Source organism: Chenopodium album, chromosome 6 (assembly GCF_948465745.1).
Source record: "Chenopodium album chromosome 6, dcCheAlbu1.1, whole genome shotgun sequence".
Classification (NCBI taxonomy): domain Eukaryota; kingdom Viridiplantae; phylum Streptophyta; class Magnoliopsida; order Caryophyllales; family Amaranthaceae; genus Chenopodium; species Chenopodium album.
The window spans coordinates 45,168,375-45,176,859 of record NC_137839.1 but is presented as its reverse complement, the minus strand read 5'-3'; positions in this window follow the sequence as shown (position 1 = coordinate 45,176,859).

Sequence of the window (8,485 nt, the reverse complement as noted above, 5' to 3'; positions counted from 1 at the left end):
TTTCTTCGCTGCTTGAACTTCATCACCACTACACACCATCATCACCGCACATCTTCATCACAAATCAAAGATCAACGGCCATCACCAAGCTTCAATCGTTCGATCCTCATTAAAAATCATGTGTGAGGCTCGTGAAGCGTTTCGGTCGAACCATGGGTTGGTGCGGCCAAACTACGGGGTTGGTTCGGTCGAACCATGGGTATGTTCGACCACTCCTCTTCGATTAACAAAACCCACAAAGTCTCTGACTCGAAGTTCGGCCGAACATCTCAATGGGTTTGCTCGAACTTGATTGATTTTCAATTTGTTCTGATTTTTGTTGTAATTGATGCTGGTGGTGGCTGCTCTGTTGCGCGGTGGTGTTGCAGGGTGATTGTGTTGCTGTTGGTGCGCAGAGAGGTGTATTGAGGTGGATGGTGAATTCGGGGTGAAGCAGGGGCAGCGTGGTCATTGTTGATGTTGTGTTCGTTGCTGTTGTTGTTGTTGGTGGTTGAGAACGGTGGCGCGGCTGGTGGTAATTGGTGGTTGATTGTGGGCGGTTTGGGCAATTGCGGATTGGTTGTGGATTGGCGACTGGTGGCTGTTGGTTGTGGTCGTGTGAGGTGGTGAGAGCAGGGGGTAGCTGCTGTTGTGTGTGGTGGTGTTGGTGTGTGTGGTTGTGTGGCTGGTCGAGGGAGCTGCTGTTGTGTTGGTTGCGCTGCTAGGTGCGGTTTGTTTGTGTTGGTGCTGCTGCGGGGTGAAGCAGGGGATGTTGTGGTGTGGTCAGGTTGTGTTGCTGTTGGTGTTGGTTGAGGGAGGCATCAGGGGAAAGGTTGGTGTGCTGGAGGTTAATGAAGAGATGGGGTGAAGGATAGGAGGCAGCAGCTTGGGTTGATGTTGGTTCAGGGGTGAAATTGGTGGTGTTTGACTTTGACCTTGAACTCAAGCCTACACACAAACAAACCCGAGGATAAAAGTGTGAAACCGAGACAAATAAAATAAAATAAATAAAAAAGGAATAAAATAAAATAAAATAGAAAAAGAGAAGTAACACTAAACAAATAAAAATAAATAAAAGCTATACAAGCAAATAAAGTAAAATAAAATACAAAAATAAACTAAAATTAATAAAATAAAGAAAATAAACTAAAACGCTCCAACACTACCAAATAAACAAGAAACTTTATTAAAGAGAAAACAAGAGAAAGAAAGGGAAAATAGGATAAAATAAACGGGAAAATGACTCTAAAACTACTCCCTAAGAGTGACATAAATGTCACTCATCAAGCACTCCGCGCAACTTCTGGAGATGCGCTCGCGAAAGATTCAGAATATCAAAATATTGGAAAATTGAATCTTACCATAGAGCTACGCGCAGGACAAATAACTGCGCGCATCATCCGCGCGCGACTTATTCACTTGCGCATGACTTCCGCGCGCAACTTATCCAATTGCGCGTGACACCTGCTGCAGCAGAATGCTCTTAACCCTAAACCTAATCATTCCCTATAAATAAGACCCTAATCTGAGGTTTAAACACACGGAAAATAACCTAAAATGCTGAAAGAATACTTATGAACTTGTGCTTCCTAACCCTCTTGTCCTAAACACTCACCCCTTTGATACCTTGTTACTACGGTGGAGGTTCCCCAACAAGAAGGAATCCATAAGTGTTCTAAACGAAGATCTAGCAAAGAGAAGTGGTAAATTCCCGAGCACTTAGTTAAATCACGTTTATTTTCTTGTTTAAAAGAACCTTAATTAATTAATTAATGTTGTTTGATCACCTTTAAAATAATTAATTAATCAATTCCATACAGCATCTTTCGTTAAATAAATATTAGAATTGAATAAAATAATTGTTGGTTGATCACTTAAGCCAAGGCGAATATTGTTTATTTTCTTGTTCTTTTCACGAATTTAATTAAATAAGAATAATGACCTTACGATGTAATTCCTACGTGAATTGATGTGTTTAAATAAAATCAACTAACATAGTTTTAGGTATCACGTTGCATATATTGTTTGGTGATGAAATTGTGCAAAGGAAGAGCTAGTAGAGGCCGCACTAGGGCTAGGATTGCGATTCCCCTCTAAAGGGAACGTTATCTTAGTACCCTCGCTCTCGAACTCATTTCTGGTTTATGTAGACCAATTTGGGCATGGGTAAACTTATGATTCATGCTAAATATCCCTTGAACTCTACTTTGGAGAAAGGCATGAACGAGGTTTATGGGTTTTGGCGACTCCTACTATTTCCTTACACAAAAGCGTGTATGATAGAATCATTTCTAATTCAAGGTCCCCTAAACAGTCAGGATTTCAAATCCTAATACACCCTAACAAGTGTAAAGTCCTAGGCATTTAAAGGGTCATGGACATTTAAGGAGAGTACCCCTTACGATGGGATCACCCTCCTAACAGGGTTATAATTGGTTCGCTTGTCCCCGAACATGAGTTGTAGATGGTTCTCTTATCCCCGAACGTGGGATGTACATGGTTCGCTTAACCCTGAACATAGGCTGTAGATGAAACCTGCAAAATAGAATTTTCCAAGGGACTCGTATAGACTATGATTGACTTGACCAACTGACTTGACCAAGCTTGACTTGACAAGACATGACATGTGTATGACTTGTGATTGTGTATTGAGTGAGTGTGTGCACAAACACGAAAATGCAAAAGCAAAAAATTTCTGTCATGTTTGTCAGGAGACGAGTGGAGGGTACCAACTTTCTCCCGAAAATAAAGACATGAAAACTGAACTTTTATTTTCGAACTGTTGGGGTTTGGTGAGTCCGACTCACCACGGAAACATCCCCGACCCAAGGAACCACTCGTAATTAATAAAACCATAAAGCATAAATAAATAAGCACAAGAAAAGGAAGAATGAATCATACCCTTGAAGCGAGCTTCGCCCTCTCAAAACGGGCTCTTACTTGAAAGCCTTGAGCACCACAAATGTCGTGCCTCCAACGGTATCCACCCACAAAGGACGAACACGACTTTTTAGGTCCGCTACCTTGGAGTTAGCAAGGTCCGACCAAAATCAAAGTGTTAATGGAGTTTAAGAGTTTTTCCCAAAATATGGAATGATCTTTCTAACTCCCACTCAAGCACTTTACTCCAAATCCCAAGGTTGGTATTTATAGAGGAAAGTATGAGTGGGAATTTCTATCCCATCAATGTGGGATCATGAAATTCCACAAATTAATTTAAAGCTAAATTAAATTAAAATTGCAAACTAATAATAAATCTACAAGTGGCATTACCATGTGAAATAGGTTGGTGAGGACCACATGGAGAGTAGGGGACCATACTTGCTCCCCACTCAATACTCTCCTTGTGCCACATGTCCTTACCCATTTGCTCCCATATTCCTCAAGCTTCCCCATAGTGACCGGCACTATGGCCCAGCCACGAGCCTAGCCCCGCACCAAGATGCGGGCTTCTGCTGTGCGCGCAAGCCACGCACTTGGTGCGGGCTTGCTGCTGTGCGTGGCTGCTAGTGTGTGCGCTGCTAGCACGCCTAGCTTGCGGCAGCTAGCTGCTGAACGCACCACGTGCACGCGGCTGCTAGTTGCTGCTGTGCGTGGCTGCTAGCACGGTGCGCTAGCACGCACCTAGCCAGCCATGCTAGGCTCGGCTTGGTGCGCTTGCTAGCCACCTATGCTTGAAAAATTTTGCCCCTAGCATTCGGATGCTCGGGGCATTCCGATGCTAGGCGTATTTTTGGAATATGGTCAATTTATTATTATTTTGCGCGTCTCGTCTTTTTATTATTTTTTACTCGACTTCCGACGATCGGTTTCGACGCTCCAAGCTCGAATTACCGACGTCTAAATATTTAACACTCGGGCGATGAATTAATTTCTTCCGAATTAATTCGTCGAGTCGGTTTGTATATTTTGCTTGGGCGTGACCCGAAGGGTTCAGTCAAGATTAAGCTGTAATATTAATTATATTAATATTACTGATCGGAAGCGGCCTCCACCTAGGCATTCCGATCACTTGACCTTACTGAATATATTAGCTTTCTAATAATTTTGAACCCGCTATCAGAATAATACACTTTTTCAAAGGACACCATTCCTTTCAATCTCCCACTTGTCCTTCCGGACAAGTGTGCATTTAGTGTATAGCCTCTTTCCTATGTCTCTTCATGTCTCTTCATGAACTACAGAGTAAGATTACTCGTCATCTCTGTTACGTCCAGAAGTATTTCTCGAAATCCGAGTTTGACTGTCAATAAGCAGATGATTTCTAAATTCCATCTGAGCACGGCCATGCATTTTCACAGTCTCGCTCTTTGAGAGGCCTTGTAAACAACGAGACATGTTCCCTATTGTTAGTAGGGGGACATTTCCAGTCTTGTAATGTAGCTTCTCTTACTAAGAGGACCTAGCCGCCCAATATCTGTCGTTATAATCCCCAGTTACGGCAGACGTTTAGCGGATACCAAAGCGGACTAGTACTCAAACAAGAGACCTCCCACTACTCATGGTCAAGGAAAAGAGTTCCGATAGTAATAATGAGAAAAATACTTATGACGATTTTTAAATCTCTTAAAGTATTCTCATAGGTCGATCCAGTATGGTTCTAAACCAATACCTGTGCAAATGATTTATATCCTCATAGCACAAGAAACGGTGCTATAAATCATACTACACACTAATCTCTAATGGTCATTAATCGTCCACAAAAAATATGACCTTGATTAGGGATAATTTTCGATTAAAATATTCAATGTTCACTTAATAGGTGTTTCTTTATCCAAGTCATTGACTTGATACCCTATTTTGAATATTTATTAAAATCGAATGGACTCATTATTTAATTCTAAACCACAATTAAATAGAGACGGAGTGAATTAGATTGCATGAAAAATTTTAATTACTCCAAAAATGAATGGTTTATCATAGTGCTTTACATTAACATTGTCCAAAATTTAAATAAAACACTATAACATGGAAATCAATGCCAGTTCGCGACATGCTTGATTCCCATTGCCTCAATGTGTTTGTTGTGCTTCACTTGAGACAAGGGTTTAGTAAGTGGATCGGCTACATTGTCATCCGTTCCCACTTTGCAAATTCTGATTTCACCCTCTGTCTTCCATTCTCGAATCATGTGAAATCGCCTCTTGACATGTTTGACCTTCTGAATATTCTCGTGGCTCTCTAGCCTGAGCAATAGCTCCAATTTTGTCACAATGGAGGTCTATTGGACCCTTGATGGAGGGTACAACACGAAGTTCATCAATGAACTTGCGAATCCAAACTGCCTCCTTGGCTGCCTCAGACGCTGCTAAGTACTCGGCTGCAGTTGTAGAATCAGCGCTTGTGCTTTGCTTTGCACTCTTCCAACTAAACGCTCCTCCATTGAGACAGAATATGTATCCGGATTGTGACTTGGAGTCGTCTCTGTCTGTCTGGAAGCTTGCGTCGGTATATCCCTCAACAACCAATTCATCTTTACCGCCATAGACCAGGAATTTATCCTTGTTCCTTTTCAAGTACTTCATAATATTCTTGGTCGCAGTCCAATGCGCCTCTCCTGGGTCTGATTGGTATCGGCTCGTAGCACTCAAGGCATACGATACATCCGGCCTAGTACATATCATGGCATACATGATCGATCCAATAAGCGAAGCATATGGAATACGACTCATCCTTTCTCGCTCATCAGGTGTCTTTGGACACTGCTTCTTGCTTAAGGTTATGCCATGTGACATGGGTAGGTGCCCTCTCTTGGCTCCTTCCATTTGGAATCAAGCTAGTACCTTATCGATGTAAGTACTTTGACTCATTCCTATCATCCTCTTTGATATATCCCTATAGATCTTGATGCCTAGTATGTACTGAGCCTCTCCTCTTTCATTGAAAAACATTTCCCGAGCCAAGCCTTTACAAACTCTAACAACGGAATGCTATTTCCAATGAGCAAAATGTCATCGACATATCAGACTAGGAAGGCGATGTCACTCCCACTGACCTTCTTGTAAACAAAAGACTCATCTGGATTCTTGATAAAACCAAACTTACCGATGGCTTCATCAAATCGCAGATTCCAACTTCTGCTTGCTTTCTTTAATCCATAAATGGACTTCTTAAGCTTGCATACCTTCTTAGGATTGTTCTGGTCGACAAAACCTTCAGGTTGTGTCATGTACACAGTTTCTTCCAAAATATCATTGAGGAAGGCGGTTTTGACGTCCATCTGCCATATTTCATAATTGTAATATGCAGCAATCGCAAGAAGAATTTGAACGGACTTAAGCATAGCTACTGGAGAAAAGGTTTCATCATAATCAATGTCGTGAATTTGCCTGTAACCTTTTTCTACCAGCCTTGCTTTGTAAATGAATACATTTCCATCTTTGTCGGTTTTCATCTTGAAAATCCATTTACATCCGATAGGTGTGTAACCTACGGGTAAATCAACCAAGTCCCATACTTGATTTTCAAACATGGAGTCCATTTCGGATTTCATGGCCTCTTGCCATTTTGTAGAGTCGGGGCTCGTCATAGCTTGCTTGTAGGTTGCCGGATCATCTCCATCCACTACTAGGATGTCCTGATATTCGGTTAATACAACACCGAGATATCTGTCAGGTTGAGATCTTGGCCGAGTTGACCTACGTAGGGTGATGGACTGAGAATTTGCATTGTCGGTTTGACTTTACATATTTTGACTTTGACCAATGTCAACAGATGCTTCGTGAGCACTTTGATTGTCAACTTGTCCTTATTGCTCGTCCTCTCGAACTTCGTCGAGTTCGATTTTCCTCCCACTTGTCATTTTGGAGAGATGCTCCTTCACCAAAAAGACACCATCACAAGCAACAAACACTTTGTTCTCGGATTTGTTGTAGAAGTAATACCCTTTGGTTTCTTTTGGATAACCCACAAAGTAAACCTTGTCAGATTTCGGATGAAGTTTGTCAGAAATGAGTTTCTTGACATATGCTTCGTATCCCCAAATCTTGAGAAAAGACAACCTTGGAGGTTTATTTGTCCATAATTCATATGGAGTCTTTTCCACTGCCTTTGACGGAGCACGATTCAGTGTAAGTGCCACAGTTAAAAGTGCATGACCCCAGAAAGAGATTGGAAGTTCACTAAGACCCATAGTCGATCGGACCATGTCTAACAGGGTTCGATTCCTCCTTTCAGATACTCCATTCCATTGAGGAGTTCCCGGAGGTGTCAACTTTGAAAGTATTCCATGTTCTTTCAGATGGTCATCGAATTCTTGGCTTAAATATTCGCCACCTCGATCCGATCGAAGCGCTTTGATTTTCTTGCCGAGTTGGTTTTCAACTTCGTTCTTAAATTCCTTGAATTTATCAAACGATTCAGATTTGTGCGACATTAGATAGACATAACCATATCTACTATAGTCGTCCGTGAGAGTTATGAAATACCGATAACCACTCCTTGCGGGTGTACTCATTGGCCCACATACATCGGTGTGTATTAGTCCCAACAAGTCACCGGCCCTTTCTCCCAACTTGGAGAATGGTTGCTTTATCATCTTGCCTAATAAACATCCTTCGCAATTCTCAAAGGATTCTAAATCAAATGAGTCAAGAATACCTTCTTGAAGAAGCTTCTTGATGCTTTTGATGTTAATGTGGACAAGACGACAGTGCCACAAGTAAGTTTGACTAGACGGTGTAGTCTTAGCTTTCTTTGCATTGGTATCAAACATTTTGTCTAAAAACACGTGAAAGTGTCATTCCATAAATATATTCAAGGCATCAAAACAAAAGTCTTGGTTGATGAAAACGACGTCCAACGTCGGAAATACATCAAAAGTATGGTGCATAAAACTAAATAAGTTCTACTTCTTTAGACAAAACATGAGATTACAAGTTTTCTTGGATAGATCACCTTCATCCTACTTGTGTACTCATTTCCACATGAAAAAGCACCGCTCACTTGGTTCCTGAAAAAGGAGTGTATTGTGAGTCAATTTTCCGGTATCTAATACCTTTTAAAATTGCTTATATTCAAGTGTTTAAGATGATACCTGAGGTTGAGGTTACTTTTCCTTTCGCCTCATCATCCAGATACTTGCTGCATTCTCTTTTGTAGTGTCCGGGGTTACCACAATAGAAGCAGCGCATCTTCCTCTTGTCTTTGAACTCCTTCTTCCTTGGTCTAAGGGAAAAGTTATCCTTCTTGCAAGAATAGGTCTTTTGGAGCTCTTGGATGACTTCCCTTAAGGACAGTGTATCCCTATTGGCGGTGAGACGCATTTTAAGCTTCACATATCCCGAGTGAAGAGAGCTAAGAAGCATGTGAGCCGCTTGCTCGTCTTCCACTGGTTTGCCAATTAGCTCCAGATGGTTGAATAGCCTTGTCATGTTAATTACATGAGCTTGAAGTGGCATTCCGGGCCTAAGTCTCGCATTGTAGACTTTTCCCACGCCTCTTGTCTTTCTTTCGAGAGACAACCATCTTGCGGTGGCTTGATCCTCATTTTGGATAGTGACCTAGT